Source organism: Ruditapes philippinarum, unplaced genomic scaffold (genome assembly GCF_026571515.1).
Source record: "Ruditapes philippinarum isolate M1 unplaced genomic scaffold, ASM2657151v2 ctg4301_1_1_1_1, whole genome shotgun sequence".
Lineage (NCBI taxonomy): Eukaryota > Metazoa > Mollusca > Bivalvia > Venerida > Veneridae > Ruditapes > Ruditapes philippinarum.
In genome coordinates this window covers 87551-114692 of record NW_026853590.1, presented here as the reverse complement: position 1 = coordinate 114692, position 27142 = coordinate 87551, and the positions used below count along the sequence as shown (strand labels likewise).

Sequence of the window (27142 nt, the reverse complement as noted above, 5' to 3'; positions counted from 1 at the left end):
ACGTCGGACATCATAAACTATTTAATTTCTAAGTAAGGTTATCAGAATTTCCTTTATACATTTTATTTTTAATGCTGAAATATTCGTGTGTGAATATAAGAGTTATCCTGCAATCATTCACATCAATAACATAAACAAGTAAAATGGTTTCCTGCGGTGAACATTTTAATGACATTTAACTATTTACAATTTTTTTTTTTTTTTTTTTTTTTTTTTGGGATAAATAAACGTTTGTATCAAGAATATAGTTGACAATTGAATATAGAAGAAGGACTTTGGAAAGTGGTGACCGTTGAAGACCGGAGAAGGTCGAACATTAAACAATTATTTCTTTTTAAGAAAATGATTAAATAGGCCTACCATTTTATGAATAATTCCGAGCAAAATTTTAATAAAGTAAACACACAAGTTTACGCAGAAAATATCTCTATTTATTATGGCAGATGCCCCTACGAATATTTTAATTCTGTAAATTTTCAGTATAAACAATTCATTGTTTGTAAAATTTGAGATACATATTAAAGAAATATTGATAATTTTCAAACACTCCTTTATTTAAATTGTCCACCTTAAACGGTAAAATAATTATAGAAAATTAGAAATATCACGTAATAGTTTTTTGTTCTTGATAAGCTGTAATTCGGACTAATTCCCTACAGGTAAATCCGTAACGTACCGGCAAACGGTATTTAGCTAGGTTTTCGAAAAGGTCAATTAACCAATCATGTACGGTTTACAGATCACATGCTCCTCCATGTACCGAAAACAGGTCACGTGCTCCTCCATGCCTCAAAAGTTAAACGCGTACCAATACCCTGCGGTCTCCAGACCGCAGGGAATGGAGACCGCAGGAACAAATTGTATTATAAGGCTTGCGTATACAATCGATTGCCACCGATACCTGTGTTACACCATGAAAATGTTACAATTTTACCATGACACCGCTTGCGTCATTCCTCCTATATTTCCAATACGGCCGCTTTCAATAATTTTCAACGATTTAAAAAAATAAAGTGGAATATTTAGACTTCTGTTCGACTTTGAAGTATGATAATTTGGAACCTTACATAAAAACGGTTCTCTTTCAGGAAAAGTAGGCCATTTCTTTTAAACTTTTCTAGTTTTCACTCCCAACAACTTCTAATTGGGAAGCGTCCGTGCATAAGTTGGACTTTGAAAAAAGACAGCGCCCGTCCAAAATTATCTCGGTGTCTCTTTGACATGTCTAATTAGTTGGACTAGGTATGACATAACATAAACCAATGTAGAGATCTTCAATGGTATTCAACGTACATGACTTTATCTTGATCCATAAGATGTCATCTTTACTTTGATACACAGGCATATCTGGGGAGAACAGTTTATTTCTAATGTACAAAATTATATCTCCAGAATTACGCTAACACGATTTTTAATCATAGTTCTGTTCAATACAAAATATTCAAAACCTTTCACGTTTAATTCCGAAAACTCATTTGTCCATGGTTCAGTTAATAAAATTATGTCATTATTATCAAAAGTTGATTTTAACTCTTCAGATTCCAGTTTATTAGTTCATTTGTTACCAAACCATTTATATTCAATAATGCAATACGAATTTGTACCTTCCCCGACATATCCTAGTTATTGCCTTTATGCGCTTTCGGTGTAAGTGGGTCAGCGATGGATTTACCTGTTGATCTATTTTTAGACGCAGGTGAACCCCCGTTTCTATTTCTAGACATACTTCGATTACTTGTGTCCGGGAAACATGTGACACACCTTTTCGTACTGTGTTTTCATTTTGTGTTGAGTGTGTTGTTGACCTGTCATATTCTAAGGTACTTGATGGATTTAAGATTTTGGGACTACTGTTATCATGAAGCAAGGTAGGTGTACTTCTCACTTACGAACTTTCGCTATACGTATATGCAGTATTTCGATAGAGCGGAAGTCAGTGCGCGAGCATGCGCTTTGCCATATCTCGTACAGTTACCGCTCACGTTTTAAACTCGGTTGCTATGAAGCGACCGTTTTAAACTCGGTTGCTATGAAGCGACACTAAGTGTACATGGCTTTTACAACTAAAATATCAGACAAACACATTAAAACAATACACATAAACTACACATAGCTGTTTTCCATATTAATATTTTCCATTTGAAATTGATAGTCAAACAAATATCTCAATATTCTTACCGATTTAATGTATTGTTTACATGTGATGACAGCAACGCTGTGTGTTAGATTACTTTCGGTTCAGAAAATTCATTTGTTTACCATCAAAACTCATATGTTTACCATAGGAACCATATATAGATAGAAAGCAAATTAAACAAAGGTAAAGAAAAAATTGTCCATTTCTGAACAAAAAATCGAATAATTGAATACAAAGTCTTTTTAAAATGTCCCTTCTTTGAGTTCATTTGAAAGGGGAATAATTTGGTGGAATTTTAGACAGGGAAACAGGGAGTTATCTTACATGGCTATGGAAAATGGCCGACTGAAATCATGCAAGCAAGTTTGTAAGTGCTTCTATCATCTGTCTGTGAGTTCAATAATTCTGTCGTTAAATACTGCAACTTTGTAATGACAGTTTTTTCTGTCTTATGGGTTTTTATAGCCTAATTAATTTGGCGTGAACGGTTTGACCCATTTTACAGACTTTTTTTTATTACTGTCAAACTGGAAAAAGACAGCGCCCGTCCAAAATTATCTCGGTGTCTCTTTGACAAGTCTAATTAGTTGGACTAGGGTTTTTACTGCGGATGTGTTTGACATTGTTTCAATATTTCAGTCTGGAAAATTAATTGTCATTATTGCTTCTGTAATCGGGTATCCGCCACTCTCGCAATTTTGCACTATATTACTTTCACGTAAATGATCTGTTGTAGAGTGCGTGTTTTGACTCTGGGAAACATGTTGATCAGTTGTGTCAGGAGTGTTGTACCTCAGTATGTCTTGTTGGTGGTTATTTTGTGCCGTTGTGTTAGCACCATGAATAAACTGGTTATTGTCTGGTATTATTGTCCTTATTGAAGGGTTAGAATCACGTGATACTGTATCCATATGAGTATGGAAACTAAGGGGGGCCATTCATCATTATCATCCTGGTGTAAAAATGTTTGAGTTCGTTTCTGTTGACATGTATCAGGCACATTCTGATTCCGTGACCATGATTTATATACTAGGTTCCAAAAAAAAAGTGTGCACTTTGTTTTCGGCGATTTTCCATTGCCCATTATACTTAATGTCTACGTTTTTGGTACCAAAATCAAGATCAAAACATGTACATTATAATCGTGACTTAAATCTTTAAATACCGGTGTCATTAGGATATGATTTTGTCTCGAGAATAGACTAGGTCCGAAAATGAAAGTTGCAAGATTACTCTGAAATTAGCAATTTCCACAATTCATCATTTCATTCTGCTGAAATTGGAAATTCGACGTTAACTGTATAGTCAGTATCGAGTGTGGCCACCTCGACTATTGATGCAAGCAGCAAGGCGACCTCGCATTGACCTTACGTAACGTCTGATAACGTCGTTGGAAATGTTATTCCATTCTTGAATTAAGGCGTTTTCCAGATCCCTAAGGTTGTGTACGTTCCCTCTAGCTCGAACCTTTCTACCCAGATAGTCTCAGATGTGTTCAATCGGATGCATATCCGGTGACACGGCAGGCCAGGGTGGTACGTTAACGTTATTTCTGTTTAGAAACTGCCGACATATCCTTGCAACATGAGGCCTTGCATTATCATGCATCAATATTGCAGGCCTTTGAAGGAAAGGAACAGTTTCCGGCTGCAGAATTGAGCATTGAGATTACCTTGCACAACAATGAGATTTGTTTTCCTTCTGCCCATAATGCCACCCCATACCATAACACTCCCACCTCCAAATCTGTCCCTCTCAACGAGACAATTATCAGCAAAACGTTCCCCTCTTCTTCTAAAAACTCGAATTCGACCGTCATGATGACTAAGGTTAAACCTAGACTCATCTGAGAATAGAACCCGAGCCCACTGCTGTCGCCCCCAACGAAAATGCCGTTGTGCCCACTGCAAACGGGCAGCCCGATGACGTGCTGTAAGCACTTGTCCCACATAGGGCCTCCTTGGCCGAATGGGTTGCCGGGCTTGCCTGAGGCGGCGCAACACTGTCTGTTTGCTGATACCATACTGCCTTGCAGAACTTGTCGCCGTTTGAAAACGATGTCGAAGGTGCGTCAACGTAATGAACCGTTCGAGGGTTTGTAACCCTCGGTCTACCGGGATTACGACGATCTGCTACCCACCTGTTTGCTGGAAACGCTGGCGCAACCGAAATATTGTGTTTCTGTGACAACCGAATGCTCTACTGACGTTGGAGCCGTTTGTCGCCACGAGCAAGCATCGTTAATGCTTGAATTCGCTGATTTTGGTTCAGTCTGGGCATGTTAAGTGACAAGCGCTGTGAAATTAAATGTGTTTTTCCCTATGTAGCGGGTATAAGGATTATGTCTATACACATTTATTTCCTGTGACATGTACCTTCGCCTCGGACAGCACGTGCAAATCATGCTGTATTATGTATTGCCATATAAAGCGAAAAAATTCCGTGCCAGCACGGGATGGTTTTTATATTGGATCGATGTATTGTGTACTTAGGACTAACTATGCCAAATTTGAAAAAGAAACGTCTGCTAATTTTCTAAATATTCAACATTAAAAAAGTGCACACTTTCTTTTTGGAACCGAGTATATGTAGATTCGTGTGCGTTTGGATGGATGCGATCCTCTTGGTGATGACTTTGCATGTTTGAAACTCTACAGGTGTTAACAATTGTCTATATTTTGTAATCGATTTATGTTTAAAACTCTACTGTTTTCGTTTCCTGTAGTCAGTCAAATTAATCGATTAATTAATCAATCAAATAATATTCATGCAATTTATCAACTAAAGAATGTGTAACAAATACAAAATATACAATTGATGATTTGTTTGATACAAGTTTTTTTAAGCTTAATATTAATCTGCATATACGAATACGAATACATATACATTAGGGGTTATATGATAACCTTTTAGTTGATTGAAAAGTTGAAAGATATGTAAAATTTTAAGCTCAAATACTTTATGCAATTGTTTTTAAAAGTTTTCAAAGGTCCTAACTCCATAGGATTTAGAACAGTTTTTGCATAAAGCACATTTGATAAATATAACTTTTCTACAAATAAAATGGTTTAAAATTGCGTAAAACATACAACTTTGGTTTCAAATGTTTTTTGTGTCGCCTCTACGGAGTAGTGGCCACATATAGGGATCACTTCTCCGTTGTCTGTCTGTCCGTCTGTCTGTCAGTCCGTCCGTCCGTCACAAAAACTTGTCCGGACTACTCCTCATAAACTACTGGTGCAATTTTCATCCAAACTTTACAGGAATGATCAGTACCAAGTCTAGTTGTGCATATTGTCAGCATTTTCCGGTTCAATGATTTTTGTAAGAGTTATGGCCCTTTAATAATTTTTAGCTCGGCTTTTTTTTTTGAAAAAAAAAGTAGAGGTATTGTTATAGTCGCGGCGGCGTTGCCGTTGCCATTGCCGTTGCCGTCCGCAAACTTGTACCTGGATCATAACTTTTTTATTTCTTGGTGTATTGTCTTCATACTTGGCCACAACAACCCTTGGGACAAGACCTTTCAGTAGACCACACTAACCTTGACCTTCATCCATAAATGACCTTGACCTTCAAGGTTAAAAGTCCAAATTTTGCTTGTTCATGCTGTTATTGGCTGTAACTTTGTTATTTTTGAATGGATTGTCTTCAAACTTGAACATAATAATTTTCAAAGGATATCTCTTAAAAATAACCAGACAGACCTTGACCTTCACTCATAAATGACCTTGACTTTGAAGGTCAAATTATTGAAATTTTCATTTTTTTTGCTATTATTGGCTGTAACTTTGTTATTTATGAATGGATTGCCTTCAAACTTGAACATAATAATCTTCAGGGATATCACTTAAAAATAACCAGACAGACCTTGACCTTCACTCATAAATGACCTTGACTTTGAATGTCAAATTATTGAAATATTCATTTTTTTGGGCTATTATTGGCTGTAACTTTGTTATTTTTTTGAATGGATTGTCTTGAAACTTGAAACATAATGATCTTCAAGGATAAGTCTTAAAAATAACCCGACAGACCTTGACCTTCACTCATTAATGACATTGTCTTTGAAGGTCAATTATTGAAATTTTCATTGTTTTGGCTGTAACTGACTATAACTTTGCTATTATTGAAGGGATCAACTTCATATTATAACAGAACATTCTTAAGTGTTTATCAAACCCAAATTTGCTTGGGCTCTTTAATGACCTTGACCTTGAAGGTTAAATTACTGAATTTTCTCAGATTTGTGCATTAAATGACCATAATTATATATTTATTGGTGTGTATATATATATATATATATATATATATATATATATATATATATATATATATATATATATATATATATATATATATATATATATATATATATATCATCATCATCATCATCATCAACAACAACAACAACAAACAACGTATATTGTGTGTTTCTATTTTTAGAATTGCGTGTTTCTATTTGTAGAATTGCGTGTTTCTATTTGTATAATTGCGTGTTACTATTTTTAGAATTGCGTGTTTCTATTTTTAGAATTGCGTGTTTATATTTTTAGAAATTGCGTGTTACTATTTATAGAAATTGGGAGTTTCTATTTTTAGAATTGCGTTTCTATTTTTAGAATTGTGTGTTACTATTTATAGAATTGCGTGTTACTATTTATAGAATTGCGTGTTTCTATTTATAGAATTGCGTGTTTCTATTTTTAGAATTGCGTGTTTCTATTTGTATAATTGCGTGTTACTATTTTTAGAATTGCGTGTTTTTTATTTTTAGAATTGCGTGTTTATATTTTAGAAATTGCGTGTTACTATTTATAGAAATTGGGAGTTTCTATTTTAGAATTGCGTTTCTATTTTTAGAATTGTGTGTTACTATTTATAGAATTGCGTGTTACTATTTATAGAATTGCGTTTCTATTTATAGAATTGTGAGTTACTATTTATAGAATTGCGTGTTACTATTTATAGAATTGCGTTTCTATTTATAGAATTGCATGTTACTATTTATAGAATTGCTTGTTACTATTTATAGAATTGCGTGTTTCTATTTATAGAATTGCGTGTTTCTATTTATAGAATTACGTCTTTCTATTTATTGAATTGCGTGTTTCTATTTATAAAATTGCGTGTTTCTATTTATAGAATTGCGTGTTTCTATTCATATATATATATGAAATAGATATATGAAATAGATATACAAAATAGATAAAGGAAACGTTAAGATATGTTCAAACCTTTCTATGTTTGCGTTTAGAAAAAGTTAAAAGTCGAGCGTTGCCCCCGCCCGGCGGTGGCTCTTGTTATTTTTTAAGTTTGTCCGGACTACTTCTCTTATACCACTAATGCAATTTCAATGAAACTTTACAGGATTGATCTGTAGCTCAAGTCCTTGCGCATATTGCACGGGTTTTCCGGTTGAATGATTTTTGACCGAGTTATGGCCCTTTGATAAAAAGGTGTTTTTTTCTGTGTGTTGCCAGATACACAAAAGCTTGTCCGGACTACTCCTCTCATAAACTACTGGTGCAATTTTATCCAAACTTTACAGGAATGATCAGTACCAAGTCTAGTTGTGCACTGTCCGTCTGTATGTCCGTCTGTCACAAAACTTGCCCCAACATGAAATTGGCCATCATGAGGCGACACAATGTGATCACTGATTGCTCTTGTTAGCTCGACTATTCGAAGAATATGAGAGCTATTGTAGTCGCCCCGGCGTCGGCGTCAGCGTCCGCGTCGGCGTCTGCGTTGGTTAAAGTTTTTTGTAAAGTCAAATATCTCAATTATTTCTTGAGATATTCAATTGAAACTTACAATACTTATTTATAGTAACAAGGTACATCAGATTGACAAGTTGGATAACTCTGCCTACAATATTGACAGAATTATGCCCCTTTTAACTTAGAAATTTTGGTTAAAGTTTTTTTTTTTGTAAAGTCAAATATCTCAATTATTGCTTGAGATATTCAGTTGAAATTTAAAATACTTTTTATAGTAACAATGTACATCAGTTTGCAAAATTGCATAACTCTGCCTGCAATATTTGCAGAACTATTTGCCCCTTAAATTTGAAACTTAGAAAAGTTTGGTTAAAGGTTAAAGGTCTTCAAAGATATTTACTTGAAACTTTACACATGTACTTAGGGTCATAATTTGAGGGTCATAATTGTATGTTACTGATCAAGTTCCATAACTCTATCCTGCATTAAGGCTGATTCATATCCCCTTTTCTACTTTAGTCTCTTGGTTAATGTTTACATGCAAGTTTTACATATCTCAATAACTATTAAAGATATTTATTTAAAACTTCACATATGCATTTAGGGGCATAATTGTAGGTCACTGACAAAAGATCCATAATTCTATCTTTCATTTAGGCTGATTTTTTCTCCCCTTTTTCAACTTAGAAATTCATGGTAAAGTTTTGCTTGTAAGCTGTTATCTCTATAATTATTGAAGGGTTTGTGCCTTTTTTGGGACAATTATATGCATTCATAATAATAAAGCAGAGATTTACTTGATAAAACATGTTAATAACAAGCCTTTGTACCTTTTTCTGTCAATTTTATGTATTCATAGGTAATTAGTATTATTATACTCAATAAAAACCCTTGTGACATTACCTTCCGAATAGTCAAGCTAATAATGTATAATTAGACTGTCTCTAAGGCCTATAACATGAATTTAAAAAAAAAAGATTAGCCCTTTTGTGAACTTAGAAAATTTAACATTATCAAAGCTCTAAATTTTACGTTATCAAGGCTCTTTTACTATCAAGCACTTAGAATAGTCGAGCGTGCTGTCCTACCGACAGCTCTTGTTTTATTAATAACATTACTTATTACTGAATTAATTTTAAAAAATTTTCAATTAAAACTAAAATTTCATAAAATGACCTTTTTCTCAAGATAATGTTAAATAACGTTAGGTACCATCTTGCACTGACCCCTTCAATTGGGGCAAAAGTGTGACCAGTAGAGTGTTAACAAACTAAATGACCAGCAGAGTGTTAAACAACTAAATGTCATCGTCGGATACACATGGTTGATTAACAACTGATAAATGTAAATGGTTCTGCCGTGGGACTATCCGACGATGCTAAATGTGGACAGACTACAGTTGACATAAGATGGATGACCGACATTCAACAATCTAAAAGCTCACCCTGAACCAACCTATGAGTAAATAATAAGATAATAAAAATGAATACTGGGTTATGATTTAGATGATGTGTAGCCATTAATATCAGCAATAAATTATTGCTTTTCTATATATGTTCTTTTACTCTATTGAAACTAAGCAAGTTCATATAGCATATAAATATAAAACGACTGCTAGATTATTTTTTACTATAAACAAATAAAAAGTAAAAAGTTAATTATTTAAACGATTAAAAAGTCTAATTTTATGGGTATTTTTATTCATATGCCTTTCTTATCGCGCGTCCAATGTGGTTTTCGGCTTTCCCATGTTTTTACGCTGACTGTTACATAGCCGAAAAACACATGTTTTTCATATGTAATACTTATTCATTTTTAAGGAATTCCTTCATTTAAACGGTTGAAAAATGTATGAAGCAACACTTTTTAAATATATCTATTTTATCGCAAGTAAAATGTTTTTATTATTATTTTTTTTATTTTTTAGCTCGACTTTTTTTTAAGTAGAGGTATTTCTATAGTCGCGGCGGCGTTGCCGTGCTGTCCGCAAACTTGTACCTGGATCATAACTTTTTTTATTTCTTGGTGTATTGTCTTCATACTTGGCCACAACAACCCTTGGCAGTAGAACCTTCACCCATAAATGACCTTGACCTTCAAGGTTAAAAGTCCAAATGTTGCTTGTTCATGCTGTTATTGGCTGTAACTGTTATTTTTTAATGGATTGTCTTCAAACTTGAACATAATAATCTTCAAGGATATCCCTTAAAAATAACCAGACAGACCTTGACCTTCACTCATAAATGACCTTGACTTTGAAGGTCAAATTATTGAAATATTCATTTTTTTGGCTATTATTGGCTGTAACTTTGATATTTTTGAATGGATTGTCTTCAAACTTAAACATAATAATCTTCAAGGATAACCCTTAAAAATAATTAGACAGACCTTGACCTTCACTCGTTAATGACCTTGAATGAAGTTCAAATTATTGAAATTTTCATTGTTTTGGCTGTAACTGGCTGTAACTTTGCTATTATTGAAGGGATCAACTTCATATTGTAACAGAACATACTTAAGGACAGGACCTTGTTATTTATCAAATACTTGGACTCTTTAATGACCTTGACCTTGAAGGTTAAATTACTGAATTTTCTCAGATTTGTGCATTAAATGACCATATATATTTATCGGTGTGTGCGTGTGCGTGTGTGTGTGTGTGTGTGTGTGTGTGTGTGTGTGTGTGTGTGTGTGTGTGTGTGTGTGTGTGTGTGTGTGTGTGTGTGTGTGTGTGTGTGATATATATATATATATATATATATATATATATCACCACCACATGACACCACCACGTGTCAACACATGTCGCCACCACGTGTTACCACATGTCACCACCACGTGACTGTCACCACATGTCACCACCACGTGTCATCACCACGTGATAGCACAACGTGTCAACACGTGACACCACCCCATCACGTGTCACCACCACCACGTGTCACCATGTGTCAACACCACGTGTATCTATTTATAGAATTTTCTATTTATAGAATTGCGTGTTTCTATTTACAGAATTGCGTGTTTCTATTTATAGAATTTTCTATTCATAGAATTGCGTGTTCCTATTTATATATATATATAAATTAGTATATTTAAAGATTTTGTTCAATTGCTTTTAGAGAAAGTAAAAAGTCGAGCGTTGTCCCCGCCCGGCGGTGGCTCCTTTTCTACGTTTTTGACATAGGCACATAGCCGAATACCACTTTCAAACAATGTTTATTTCAAAAATATTACTGATTTTTTACATTGCTAACAAATATAATGTTATAATCATTCATTTAGACGGTTGAAAAATGTATTTAATAGTTCTTATTTTAAAAATGTCCATTTCATCGCCAGTAAAATGTTGTTTTTTTTGGCTTTTCCATGTTCATACTGTATTTATAAAAATAATATCACTGACATTTGCCATTGCTAACAAAAAAAGTAATACTTATTCATTTAAAAGGTTGGAAAAACAAGATTGCATTTGAGAAAAATGCTATGCCACCGCATTAATACAACACTAAATAGTAGAGTAGGAACAGATTTGTTTTATTTCTATACAATTGAAGATTGTCATAATGCATAGATCCCTGACCTATCTAATTCTTATTATCAGATTAGTGGTTAAATCTATTGTTAATCCAATAAAAGATCAAAGTAGGAATATATCAATGCACTTGAGTCTGGTGAATTTGGTGGTGAAGGTCATATTTCACACAGCCTAAATTTCATGACTACATCAAAGGACAACACAGTAAGACACTTTGTCAAAATCTAGGTCAGCTGATATCAAAGTTCACTTTACATCTTAATCTGTGTACATGGTTCAAATTTCATAGCTGTACATCAAAGGACAAGAAAGTAGGTCACATCATCAAAATCTAGGTCACCTGATATCAAAGTTCAATTTTACAACTTAAAATGTGCACATGGTCAAAATTCCATTGCTGTACATCAAAGGACAAGAAAGTAGGTCACTTTCCCCTTGGGCAAGGCAAAATTTTGACCCAAGGGTTTAATTCAAAACAATCTTGATACAGGTCCACCAAACAACATTTCAAGTCAAATATCTAAGCTGTAGCTTTCTCCCATTCAGAAAACATTTGTTTTTATTTTTCTGTTTTTACTATGTGTACATAATGAGAATCACTGCCCCCCGGCAGGGCCAATTTTGCCACCAAGGGAAAAATTTGAACAACTTTGGAAGAGTACCTATAGATGATATCATTTAACAAATATTAAAGCTCTAAGTCTTGTACCTTCAGACAATAAGATTTTTTACTATATGTATATATTGAAAATCAATGACCCCGGGGCGGGGGCAATTTTGACCCCAGGCTATAATTTGAACAATCTTGCTAGAGGTTCACTACACAATGTTTCATGCAAAATAATGTAACCTCTAGCATTTGTCTCAATTGCTAGAATTTTTTTTTTAAAGTTTTTACTATATGTTCTTACTATATACATATAAGGAAAACCAATGACCCCCAGGGCGGGCCGATTTTCACCCCAGGGCTATAATTTGAACAATCTGGGTAGAGGTCTACCAGACAATGCCTTATGCAAAATATCTAAGCTCTAGGCCTTTTGGGTCTTTACAAGAAGGTATTTTAAGTTTTTACTATATGTACATATAGTGAAAATCAATGAACACTATATGTACATATAGTGAAAATCAATGACCCCCAGGGCGGGGCCAATTTTGACCCCAGGGCTATCATTTGAACAATCTTGGTAAGGGTCTACCAGACAATGCCTTATGCAAAATATCTAAGCTCTAAGCCTTTTGCGTCTTTACATGAAGGTATTTTAAGTTTTTACTATATGTACATATAGTGAAAATCAATGACCCCCGGGGCTGGGCCGATTTTGACCCCAGGGCTATAATTTGAACAATCTTGGTAGAGGTCTACCAGACAATGCTTTATGCAAAATATCTAAGCTCTAGACCTTTTGGGTCTTTACAAGAAGATTTTTTAAATTTATTCTTATAATTCCTTTTGGTTGCCATGGCAACAAGATTTCTGCATGTAATGAAATTCTTTGAACAACTTTAGAAGCCCCTCACCTAAGGATCAATCCTGCCAAGTTTGGTTTAAATTGGACTAGTGGTTTTTAACAAGAAGATTTTTGAAGTTCACTATATAATCTATATAACACACACACACACAAACAAACACACACACAGGTGAATCGCTATATGCCACCGCATCGCAGATGCTGCGGTGGCATAAAAAATAATATGTATAGGTTAGAGTGCATATTGGGTGTTCTTCGTAAATAAGAAAGCTAAAAAGGAGCGGAGCTTGCGAAGCGACTGTAGCTTTCTTATTTACGAAGAACATCCAATATGAGTGCTCCGCCCATTTTTTTCCGCCCAACACACTGCGTGACGTCACACGATAGCCTAAATGTGTATAACCATATTTGGAAGAGGTAGCGGTACACATTTTCGGGTCACGTGTTTTGCATAGCTTATTCCCGCATTCTGTCTAGGTACATCAGACAATATCACGGTGCATATCCATATCGGTACCCTCTTTGCGAAATATTCTCAAACGGTACCCTCTTTGAACATACACAGGTCATTCTCTGCTAAAAACAAATCAGCGATGGATAAAAATGCAGTAAAAATTCATTGTAATAAGAAAAGGAAGTATGACCACGGAACACTAGAATGTTAGTACTGCAACTTCACAATAAGCTACAAAAAGTCGACATGTCTTGCCTCGCCCGTCACCTCGACATATTTTTCGGGCTGAAATGAACCTGTAGCTTGATTATATATGCAGCATACATATTTATTATGTTCATATACATATCATCTTCGGACAAATGGCAGTATATTGTCAAAATAAATGTAAAATTCATAAAAACACGCTACTTTCGGTTTTGCAGCGGCACGGGCTGTAATATTTACATAAAAGTAAGAAATGTTACATACATACTTTGTTGGAATAAAGTTAACTTTTTATTTGGAAATTATAAAATGATACTGGTTCCGTAAGTAATAAAACATTTTTACTGTTATTTTGCCTGTTTTCATTTCAATGAACCTCTTTTTTTAATTCTATGCCGTAGTGACGATATACATGTGCGTGTACGGAAAAACATGATAGAGTAAACTTCAAGATCTCTGCACATGCGTATATTTCACTTTAGCGCTCTTCGAAACTTAGCTCCGCCCACTTGCGTTTTATAATATAAAACGTCCAGTTTATATAAAATCTGTTCTATTAAGATTTGAAACCTGAAAATTTGAAAAATCCTCGTCGGTGATTGGCTTAAAAAAATTGGCGAGCACTAAGTTTTAATTACGACTATATTTTATATAATTTTGTTACGGAGCTCCATACTCATTTTGGCCAATTTTATTGCATAAATGTAAATCAGGAATTTTATTTGATTAAATATCTATCTGAGATGTTTCGTCCCATTTATATAATTCTGACGACTTTACTATATTTCATTCATGCTAGCAAGCGCATGCGTATATGCAAAGTTTAACGCGTAGGAATAAACTACGATTTTATCAATGAACTGTTACTTTTTGTTTTCTTTAAAGGAATGTAGAGTCTATTATTTCATGAAAATGAACGATTTGGAACTTTCAAAGCATTAAAACAACTTTTCAAACAATATTTTAATGATGTGTAGTCGGAATGTAACGCTACTGCAGAATGAAGAACTAGTTTCTATAGCGGTTTTTATCCGGGAGTGGATGTTGTTCGGTAACGACTTAACGTGTAACGATTGCGGAGATATAGCTTATAACTCTGTATACAATGCAACAATGTATACATCAAAGCACAGAATTTGTTTGGGTCTCAGAATGTCAGAAAGGCGAAGGTTGTGAGATTATAAACCGTATAGTGCCACCAATGCTTTCCAGTGTTTTAACTGTAGTAAATTGGCTATAAAACTAATTGCAAAACACTGATAGTCAATTCAATGTTTATTTGACTTAAATTTTTAAAAAAAAAATGAGTTGCCTCAACTGGGATTCGAACTTCAGACCTCTCGATTCATAAGCGAGCGTGCAAACCACTCGGCCACGGTGAAGTTATATGTTAACGGCCTGAAGAAAACCATATTATTCTAAAAAAGGGTTTGTAACTCTTATTATTTCGACGCTTAACCTGTTGATTAGCACAGGTGTAAATAATCATGAAGCTTACTGTTAGCATGTATATCTATAAAGAATGAAACAATATTAGAAATCGGAACTACTTTGCTTGAAAATAAATGCGCCTGTCATTTGACAATCTTTACGCATTGATCTCCCCTGAATTTTTCGGCGTTAGTGTACATATAAAGGGAAGTAACCGCTTCAAAAAAGTGGACTTCTTTAGGCATTTGCAATTAACAGCATTAGGCTCTGAAATTTCGCTACCCAAACAAATAAAAAACGTATACAAATGTGTTTTATCACTAAGGGTCTTTTTCGGCATGACTTGTGGTCGTCAATTTATAATACCGACTAAGATGACTTCAACCAATTACTTTGTACATCACAGAAAATCCTTTCCTTTTTATTTGTTTGGGTCGTCAGACCAAACAAATAATGGTAGCGAAATTTCAGAGCCTGATGTTCTTATTTGCAAATGTCGAAAGTAGTCCAAACTCCTCGAAGCGGTAACTTCCCTTCATATGTACATTAACGCCGAAAATTTCAGGGGAGATCACTGCGTAAAGATTGTCAAATGACAGGCGCATTAATTTTCGTAACGAAAAAATTGTTCCCGATTGGTCAAAGATTTCTAATATTGTGTTATTCTTATAGATATACATGGTTGTATTAAGCTCCATGATTATTTGCTTCAGTGTTAAACAACAGGTTTAACGTGAACAAAATAGATCGAAATTAATAAGGGTTACAAACTCTAATTTAGAATAATATGGTATTCTTCAGGCTGTTGTCTTATAGCTTCCCGTGGTCGAGGGGTTTACACGCTCGCTTTTGAAGCGAGAGGACTGGAGTCCTACTATAGTTATAACACTGGAAACAGCATTGGTGACACTATACAAACAAATTGGTTTATAATCTCACAACCTTCACCTTTCTGACATTCTGAGACCCAAACAAATCCAGCGCCTTCTGTGCTTTGATTTATAGATGATGACCTACATTACATTGATATTGACATAATACAAGTTGATTAACTTGAATTTAGATATTGCGACATTTAACGGTAGACATTTAACGGTAAGGGAAAATGGTGCGATATTTAACGTAGTCATTGCAACATTTAACGGCAATTTTTATATAGCGTATAGCGATTCACCTCTGTGTGTGTGTGTGTGTGTGTGTGTGCGTGTGCGTGTGCGTGTGCGTGTGCGTGCGTGCGTATGCGTGCGTGCGTGCGTGTTTGTTTGTGTGTGTGTTATATAGATTATATAGTGAACTTAAAAAATCTTCTTGTGAAACTTGTGAAAAACCACTAGTCCAATTTCAACCAAACTTGGCAGGATTGATCCTTGGGTGAAGGGCTTCTAAAGTTGTTCAAAGAATTTTATTCCATGCAGAAATCTGGTTGCCATGGCAACCAAAAGGAATTATAAGAATAAATTTAAAAAATCTTCTTGTAAAAACCCAAAAGGCATTATCTGTTAGACCCTTACCAAGATTGTTCAAATTATAGCCCTGGGGTCAAAATCGGCCCCGCCCCGGGGGTCATTGATTTTCACTTTATGTACATATAGTAAAAACTTAAAATACCTTCTTGTTAAAGACCCAAAAGGCCTAGAGCTTAGATATTTTGCATAAGGCATTGTCTGGTAAAATCGGCCCCGCCCCGGGGGTCATTGGTTTCCCTTATATGTATATAGTAAAAACTTATAGTAAAAACTTTAAAAAAATTCTTCTAGCAATTGACAAATGCTAGAGGTGAAACATTGTGTAGTAAATCTCTAGCAAGATTGTTCAAATTATAGCCCTGGGGTCAAAATTGCCTCCGCCCTGGGAGTCATTGATTTCAATATATACATATAGTAAAAAATCAAAAATCTTATTGTCTGAAGGTACAAGGCTTAGCCTCTAGTGTCAAAATTAGCCCCACCCCGGGGGCCATAGGTTTTCCTTATATGTATATAGTAAAAACTAAAAAAAATCATCTTCTCTAAATTTACAAAGCCTAGAGTTAAGATATTTTGCATGAAACATTGTGTAGTGAACCTCTAAACCTCTAAAAATTTAAAAAAATATTTTTGTCTGAAGGTACAAGGCTTAGAGCTTTGATATTTGGTATATAATATCATCTATGGGTCCTTTACTAAAGTTGTTTTAATTATGTCCCTATTCTCCTTGTGTTTAAATTGGCCCAGCCCGGGGGCAGTGATTCTCATTATGTACACATAGTAAAAAGTTAAGTTAAAAACAGAAAATAAAACAAATGTTTTCTGAATCGGAGAAAGCTACAGCTTAGATATTTGACTTGAAATGTTGTTTGGTATCATGTATCAAGATTGTTTTGAATTAAACGCTTGGGTCAAAATTTTGCCTTGCCCAAGGGGACAGTGACCTACTTTCTTGTCCTTTGATGTACAGCAATGAAATTTTGACCATGTGCACAGTTTTAATTTTGATATCAGGTGACCTAGATTTTGATGATGTGACCTACATTCTTGTCCTTTGATGTACAGCTATGAAATTTGAACCAAGCGTGGGATAGCATTTTTCTCAAATGCAATCTTGTTTTTAGACCGGCGGTTGTGACATTTATCGGCAAGTGTGACATTAAGCGTCGTTGCGACATATAACGGCGCCACAGTCGAATATTTTTTTTTTATTTATTTTTTTTTATTTCCATACATAACAATTACAAATTGTAAAACATAAAATCATAAAATTGCCTGTATGGTCATTCTGACAAACTAATACATAATTACAGGGGTGACAACTCCTCAGCCCATATAGCAAATACTTCCAATATGTAACTGAAGAGTTACCTCTCTTTTCATGCTTATTTAACTTATAACACTACTACCCTCATCCAGAAGGAATTCCAATGCCCATAACAATTTTGGGGAAATTGTTATTTAAGAGAATTAGGATGTGGATCACGTCAGCAAATGATTTGTCACATAATTTTCATTCATATTTATTTTCTCCTATGTGTATTGTTAGATGCTTTTTCAAATTACATTGATAAGAAATGTTTTTTCACATATTTCGAATTGATATCTTGTATCTCTGGTACATTTTTTCTTAGTAAAACGTATATCAACCATTTAACATTAGCTTAATTTTACCTTTTTTTTCAGGCCCCACATGGGATAACCCCATTTATTCGCTTCGTCACATAACCATTTGTGGGTTTACACAGTGGTTTTACAATTGTTTATTTTCATGCATATGAACGGGTATAGAAAAACAACAATTACAAAAAAAAATAAAAAAGAAAAGAAAAAAATAACAGCAACAAAAAACACAAAGACACAAGGACGGCACATGCATTCACACTCGCACTCATAACCGTATTTAAAAAAAAAAATTAAATAGTTTCAAAAGCATCAACATTATAAAAGATTGTTTCTTTTGCAAGTTAATAAAAGTAATGGTTTCCGCAGTGAAAAAACTTTTGCATATCTGTTTTGTAGTAAAGAATACTTTTCCAACTAGCATTTGAGATTATTCTTTAAACCATGTTATTTAAGGCAGAAATATTTATCATCTGCAAGCCGCCCTCAGCATACTTTTTTACAATAACGAAAGACATAATGTTTACATTTCCTTGCCAAATAAAGTTATAAATAAAGGATATTGAATGAGTGTAAGTTCAATACTGAATTTATTGCACGAGTTGAATAAAATTATATAATGCGAGCCTCTGGCATAAAATTATTTTATTCAACGAGTGCAATAATTCAGTAATGAAATTACACAAATTTAATATTCTATGCACAAGAACCGGTACTCTGCATTTCTTAATTTTTTAGTTATTGCCCTTTGTTAATTTTCATATTTCATTTTTGCCTAAACTATATTGTTCACAAGGCATCCGACTCGCGGAGTTCTAGTTGTGTATATATTTTTGCTTTATATTACATGTATTATTACTAAATGTTAGAAACAATATGCACAGCTTTCGGACCCAGTCCTTTTTCACCAATTCATGTTTGTATTGTGTACATTATTACTGCTATTATTATGAATTTGTTCGAAATGAATTATGTTAAAACTAAATCCTTTTCTATTTCATAAATAGCGAGCCACCAGATCATTCACATATGCTAATACTGACTTAATACCAGTTGTTATACGTGAATTTAGATATTGCGTCATTTAACGGTAATGCTGTGAAATGTAATGGTAATTTAAAATACACGACTTGGTTACACTTTCACAATGTATATTGAGTGATGTTATGCAATTAAACCGATCGGTCAGATTTTGAAGTGTCCCTCACGAGAGGTAAGGTTGAGAAGTAAAACGAATACCTCTTTGCACATTGTGAGTTACTTTCCAGGTGACATTTCGTGAGTTTAAGAGTTGAACAGAACATAACATACGTTTTATTTTAGACATGTACATAGTACATCGCCATGCAAATAGATAAATAATACAATTATCGCGTCACGTGATCATGGTAACACAAAGTATCAATATGATACTGATGATATATAATAAAAAGTACATTGTTTACAAAAAGAATATGTAATAAGTAAATATTTTCTCAATTATAACAGTAATAGAAATCCTACTGGCCACCTCACAGGATATAGTATACCATAGTGAGTCTAACCATCCCACTGAATGTAAAACTCCCTCCCGGTAAGGGCGAAAGGTAGAAACTTATTTAGTTTCTATATTTTCCAGATAGAGAAATTGAAATTCTTTAACAGTATCATTAATGCAGAAATACACACAAATATCATATGCTAATGAATCAAATTAGAGATAATACCTTTTTATTACATGCTTTCCGTTGTTTTATTGTAATATATCAGATGATTATATTCCGATAAACCACTAGTGAAATTTATAAAATATAATTTTCACTGTAGCCGGACTATATCTGAATGCGGATGAAAAGAAAATCATAAATAAATGGAATAACAGGCAGAAATAAATGCCGGCATACGTAAATTTTGTTTCTTTAGGAATAGAAAGTCGATGTCACCATACATCATGTTAAAAATGTAACAAAATTTGAGAAATTTAACAGAACTATATTTCAAAATTGATGACGTGACGTCATGATGAGATGACGTCACAAAGCAGAATGCACGACGTTACGCGGCAAAATCAGTAATCAGATACTTAAAACCACTTAAAAAGCATTAAATAAAAAGAAAATTTATTTGTTTTACATATAAGATTGAAATATAGTTTCAACAAATATCCTCTATTTATTACATGCTTTTCGGTGGTTTATAGAAATATATCAGTGAAATAAAAACTGATAATTCACTGTTTTAAACTTTTAATTTTTTCAGTTTTGAATATTTGAGCCCGGTACGTTGTTTCAGTGAAATACAACCGTTCACAATAATGGAAACCAACTTAGAGCGTGACGTCGTAAATGACGTCACGTTGTATTATTATTTGGCGCCCTTTTCATTTAGTACTATGCTTAAATGTCTTTTTAAATGTTTCTTTGCATATAATAAAAAGAAAATTTGTTTAGTTTAGTGAAAGATCAAAATATATTTCACCTCGTGAACACGAAAAGTTCATATTTCACTCGTCGCTCCACTCGTGAAATATACCTACTCGATCTTACACTGAACTAAACAAATATCCTCTATATCATTTAAGAACGATTACACAAAAAAAACACACTGCGGCGGGTCAAACACTGCGGCGGTGAATAAAGGGGACGTTTTATAATTAATACTGTACACCTTTCTTCTTTTTGTATGGTCAGGTGCCTCTTTCATTCTTCTTTTAAAGATATACTATGCTTGAATCTCTTTGTAAACATAAAATAAACATGTTTTGACAAAGTGATTTGTAACACCGCACTTTGGGATCCAACGCACTTTGGGGTCCGACCTCAAAGTGCGTTACACTGCTACAGTACTGACTCATTTTTAATCTGCGACATTGAGGTGGTGTCAAAAGACGGTCGATACTTTGTTTGATGAAAAGTGATAAAAGTTTCATTAATTTTACCGCTTGAAATATCTGAAAATTGTGTTTATATAACAAAGTACTCTAAGTACATAAATTGTGGGTGTATTCCTAAAATTAAAAGATGCTGCGAAAGATATCCCGTTCTGCCACTAATTTCCTAGATAACTTTTGGTGTCATATCAGACGAGGTAAGTTTCCAGGAGACTTAATATGCAAAAACAGAATGTTATTTTTATATAAGCCTTTTTAATTGATAATAAAAAATACTTTGCTTGCATTGCACAGGGATATATAATCTCAAATTGACATACAGCGTATACATCAAACGCTTTATTTTTTATATGGGTTCCAGTTTTAAATTCAAATCAGTCTCGCATTGTTGTTTGCGGCAGTTTCAATCGGTTTTCACCCGTAGTTTATTCTTCGCCAATCTTATATAGAATATAGGCATTATTTTGACAAAGAAATTTGTAGCTCATAAAAGTCTCATGAAACATGGTATTTCAAAAACAATAAATCATACAGCTTTGAAACTTCACACACTTGTTCAGAACACGCTTTAAGTTAGAAATCTCTGTATTGCATTGTTATCAAATTATGCCTCTTTTTCGACTTTGAATTTGTGATTTAGAATTTTCGTGGACTTTATTTAATATATACATATACACGGGGGAGGAAGTGTTACACGAAGGATGGAGTTCTTATGATAACTTGTTTGGAGTTCTTATGATAACTGTCACGGAGTATCTGGAAAACGTTACGGATTTCTGTGGAAAACTTTTCTATATACTTGGAGAACTGACGTGAAAAATGGTCATTTTTACCTTAAGATAGGGAGTTTAAGGTGCTAAATTAAACTTTTGATAATTAAGCTTGCCCTACATATTGTACATTGTATAATGTTTCAGAAAAACCTTTTATTCCATTTTTCATCGCCTTTTTAAAAAAATCTGGTAGTTTTCAGTAAAATTTCTAAATTACTTGCTCATTCGTACATATTGACTATTTTATTTGTGATCTTCTTCGTTGCTATACATAAATACATAATTGTAATGCATAGTTGCAAACATATGCAAATATGCAAATGCAAACATTTAGGCTAATAAATTTATACCCGATTTTTCAAATGTCACGGAGTTCTTGTGATAACTCAAAATATGTCCTGGAGTTCTTGTGATAACTTTTGTTACTGCCAGTGTGTTTCTTGTGCTTAATTACGGCACGTTTAAGCGTATTTTATTAGTCAATAAGTGTGTAAATCATTATCATTTGCACACACAGTTGGTAATATAACTTTGGTTTTGAGCGTATTTCAGTTCAAGAGATTTCTTACCCCCGAAATTGCGTCTGATTTGTTTCCGTACTTATTGTCAGCGCGTCACATTTTTAGTGGTTACGTCACGTGTATAATAATTACGTCACATGTCTAAATATAGAACGTCAAACAGTGATTTTATAGCATAATAACACACACTTTCGGTTCTTCTATGATCTATTTCAAGATGTAAAATGTAATAAGAATTTGTAATAACACATCCAGAACTGTTTTATCTGAATAAAAAAATCGTTATTTATCAAGAATACTAAATGTTGCAGATGAATGTCCCGAATTAAAACTCCTATGATGTTAATTCTTCCATAAAAAAGATCAACATAAAAACATATGAATGCAATAATTCTCATGCAAAAATGAGGCTAGTTTCTAAATGTAATTAATCTAATATCAAGTAAAACTAATGGTTTATACCAAGGCAAAGGGTAACAGCAAATGGCAAAAGCTCATATAGCTCATATAGCTTGTCATAAGATTTCGATTCTAACACATCAACAAATAAATGCTGCCGTATCTGATATTTAGCTAAATTGCGTCTGATTTATTGTCAGCGCGATAAATGTAAGATAAAAATCATAAGTAAAAAGTGATAAATTATAAGTGAAAAGTCACAAGGAAAACGAGAAAATAAGTCAGCATTTATTACAAAAGATCAATTATTATTTTGGAAATAACAATCATATATATTCCTCGGAATCTCGTAATACGTATGCCAAAAACAAAAAGAAATACAGCATGCGTAAAAAGTCACAAATTTGCACATAGATATATTGTGATGTAAAATATAATTTGCTCAATATTTACAAACCAATATCTCAAAATAACCATATAATGAAGTGACTATTTTAAGACATCATTTTTTGAAACTTAACCTATAGTAACCTAGTATGATATATAATAACACGAAAAAAATCAGTTTTAGTTGTGTCAAAGCAAAATTAAATCGTACAACTCGGTACACAGCTGAATCAGCGTTCAATAGTAGGTCTGGCTTCAGAAAGGGTGCTATATTCTACGAATTCCTTTGTATATTTGGGCGTAAATACATGTTCTTTGCATGTCACTCAAGTTAACTGCATTGCCGAAGTCGTAAGTTTCATACAGACCTGGTACAAAAACAGTGTGTCAGGTTTATCACAATTAACAGGTGAACTGGTTTGTTGCCTTATTTCATGTGCAATCCGGTCTAGGAAGCAAAAGTTTAAGTTCTCACATTGTATCAGGTCCAGATCATTAAATACACATGTATCGCGTAAGTATTAAAAAAAAAATAATCCACCAATGGATTCCATTTTGTTGTAATGTACTCCACCACTTCTCAATGCGTTGGTTAGATGTGCTTTTTCCAACTACAACGCTTTGAGTACCAGCAATCATATGTACGGAAGCATGTATGTACCCCCGCTATGAAGACATGAAGTCGTTTCCCTTGACTTGTAGAACACAACAAGTCGTCAGAATTACGACAGTCGACATATATATAAATGTATGAAAGTCGGGATGCCGTATCGCGACATGATGACGTTTGTCAAAATGACATGGTACTTGTCGTAATTTTGACGACTTGTTGTCGAGGGATACAAGCTTCCGTACGGATCTGTAGAATCGTGTCTGAAGTATTGCTGCAATAGTAAAGCAATGCAGTTTTCCGTACCAACGTAGTATTGGGTGGGTGGTGGGGACTTGATAATGTTCATTAAAGGTGTCTAAATGTATCTTGCAATAAGGTGTTGGTCGTTATTTAAGACCATATTATTTTTCTACTATACACATTCACAGCACCACGGATACAAAATCCTTATAGTTTAAGTTTATCTTAACCGTCCATATATCTGGTCCTTTGGCGTAGTATACAATAAGCGATGATCATCTGGACCAAGCGCTCTCATTATTTCCATGACGTCGCTCCCCTTGACTACATACGCCACATTGTTCGATATCCTATGCATTGTCCACTTGTTTGTATTTCTCTGTTTATAACATCAGACACTGTCTCAAAAGGAGTATATATTCCATTATGCCTTTTTAAATTAATGCGTTTCAAACTTCTATTCACTGTACTAAATGACGTATCAGTAAAAGTGCTACGATTTCATAGATCTTAAAAGCTTTCTGAAAGTACTCTATTATCAGAATTTTTTTTTATTTCTTATAGATGTTGAGGGTAGGTGTATCTTTGGCACGGTAGCTTTGGTAATGATGATGAAGACACTATGGAAGCTTGATGCCGTGGTCCGTGATAATTTATATATGACCATGTGCGACATGACGTGTTTTATCATGGTTTTGATGGAGAGATATAGAATCTATCAGGGCATGTCTATTATAAAAGATGGCGGGAACTATTGGAACGGCCTTAATCCCGCCCATCAGCATAACTATATCGTTGATTTATTTATAAACCAAATGTTTAGAATCAAACGTTATTAAGTAAAATATATTGGCTTTATTTAAAGTATATCAGTCTAATGATAATTTGATCTTGAGTTGATTTTTTACAATACAAGTTTGCATTTCGTTTAATAACAGTTAACTGATCTTCCGTCGGACACTTTTGAAGATTTTACATAACATATAGTTTAATATATATACTCGCATTCGAATACATTTATAGGCTTGTATCTGTCTGGCTTGGCAGTAAAAACCAGTGAATATAAAAAACGTTTTGATAATCATTTACTTTTGTTAATTATGATATTGATAACTTTTAAAATGACAGTATATCGGTTAGGCATATGTTTATGGCAGAAAAATGCAAAGGGACACAATAACCCGGACGTCTGAACACCTTTCAATGTTTTCCTGCAAACTATTCTGTCAATCTGTATGCCATAATTAACTATTGACGAAGTGATTAAGCAGTATAACAGTCACATATATGTATATGTATATTCAAGGTTGAAAACGTCATATATGTAAGTTTAGTACAAATGAGTTCCATCTGAGACACATAATCACTGTGTTAATGTATATCAGTAAAGTTACTTACAGGTTTGCTGTATTTGTATTATGCTGAAGACACTTTAAAGACATATAAGTAGTCTCGTATCTTTACATCTTTAAATTTTCATAAATACTTGTAAGTGCATTTCAGTCAAATTTTCCTCTTGGCCATATTCCTAATAAATTTAAACTTATTTCATTATTCAACCGATTTGTTTTTTGTTGTTTTTTGTGTATGTTTTTTTGTATTATTAAATTTTAACTCCTTTCAAAACATTTCAAAACAAATCACCCTGTGACACGTGTATAAAATATAAAACGTTGCTAACCAAGCATTGACTAAATTTTTTATCTGGTATAACTGCTGGTTAGATAAAAACGCATATACAAAATGCACTGCTACCAAATTTTGTTTTAAAAATACAATTGACCTTTCAAAGTGTTTACCGAAATGTTCTTTCAAAGATATTAAGTTTTTGGTTTGGTGGGAGGGGTTTAGTTTCCGAACACCTAATTAGGTGTTTCCGACTGTGCAAATGATGTTAAGATGTGGTGATATTTACCAAAAAGCAGAGATGGTTTGTCGATATCAAAATAGGTTGACATAGCTTTTCGAAATTCTCATAAACTCCATTACTGACAAAATATATGTCGACATGCCTTCAAACAAATGTTGTAAGTTTCTTATCCCAATGAAGATATGTAGAACAGAGCAGATATTGCACAAAACACACAGTCACACTTGTGGAATATATCGTCTGTGATATAAAACCACTATGGGATTATATCAAATAACATTAATACATCCTCGATGACAAATCTCAATGAAATTATTTAAAACAAACCCAAAGTTTCAGCTTCTTAAGCACGTGTAAAATGGGTTACACGCAAGGGAGCACATTAGCCGAGAGTGGTGTTGAAGTTATATAATGTTTACAAGTACATTTTTAGCCACCAGACTCATTTTTGCATAAGAATTATTGCATTCATATGTTTTTATCATAGTTGATCTTTTTTACGTGAAGAATCAAACATCAATTGTTTATGTGAAATCATATGTTTAGAAGTTTAATCCGGGACATTCATTTATAAGTGCCGTCTGCAGCATTAAGTATTAAAAGTAAATAAAGTATTATTGATAAATAACGATTTTTTTATCCAGATTAAACAGTTCTGAGCTATTTTCTAGATGTGTAGCGTTCTAACATTTTTCATCTTGAAATTACGGAATTCCATAAACGACAGCCTACTGTTTACTGACAACTGCCTACTTGTCAACTGCTTAATGTCAAATGCCTCCTGCTTACTTTTAACTGCTTCATGCTTACAGCGACTGTTTAATGCTTACTGTTAATTGATAAATGCCAAGTGTTACACCTGTCAAATATCCGATTAAATGCCTGAAAGTAAATGTTGGCTTTTACGTACTTCTATACTTCGTACTTCGTGTGTATATGTTACAATGAGGCCGTTTGAAACAGTATTGGTCATGGAATGACTATATCTATATATGAAGACATGTATAATAATAAGTATATATCTTTGCAGGCAACGGGAACTTTTCTGCGCCACTCGTGAAATATGAAACTTTTAGTGTGAACAACGTGAAAATTTCGATCTTACACTAAACTAACAAATTTTCTTTTTATTACATGCAAAGAAACATTTTAAAAAGACATTTAAACCTAATACTGAATGAAAAGCGCGTCATTTACGACGTCACGTCATTAAGTTGGTACTCAGTACTGTGCACGCTGGTATTTCACTGAAACAACGTAAGGGGCTTTAATTCAAAACAGTGAAATTACCAGTTTTATATCACTGATATATTTCTATAAACCACCGAAAAACATGTAATAAACATGTATATCCCAGCAAGATTGTAAAAGACAGTCATTACATCTACCATATAACATTTGTTCCTTAAATGATATTGACCCTAC

General features: G+C 33.8%; 1 long non-coding RNA gene across 1 annotated transcript; it reads left to right on the top strand.

Moving 5' to 3' along the window:
- The first annotated feature begins 253 nt into the window (after positions 1 to 253).
- On the top strand, positions 254 to 25406 carry LOC132737282 (uncharacterized). The gene is made up of 2 exons (XR_009626715.1): positions 254 to 1868; positions 24412 to 25406. It is a non-coding gene; the product is annotated as an uncharacterized LOC132737282 (long non-coding RNA).
- The last annotated feature ends 1736 nt before the right edge of the window (positions 25407 to 27142 follow it).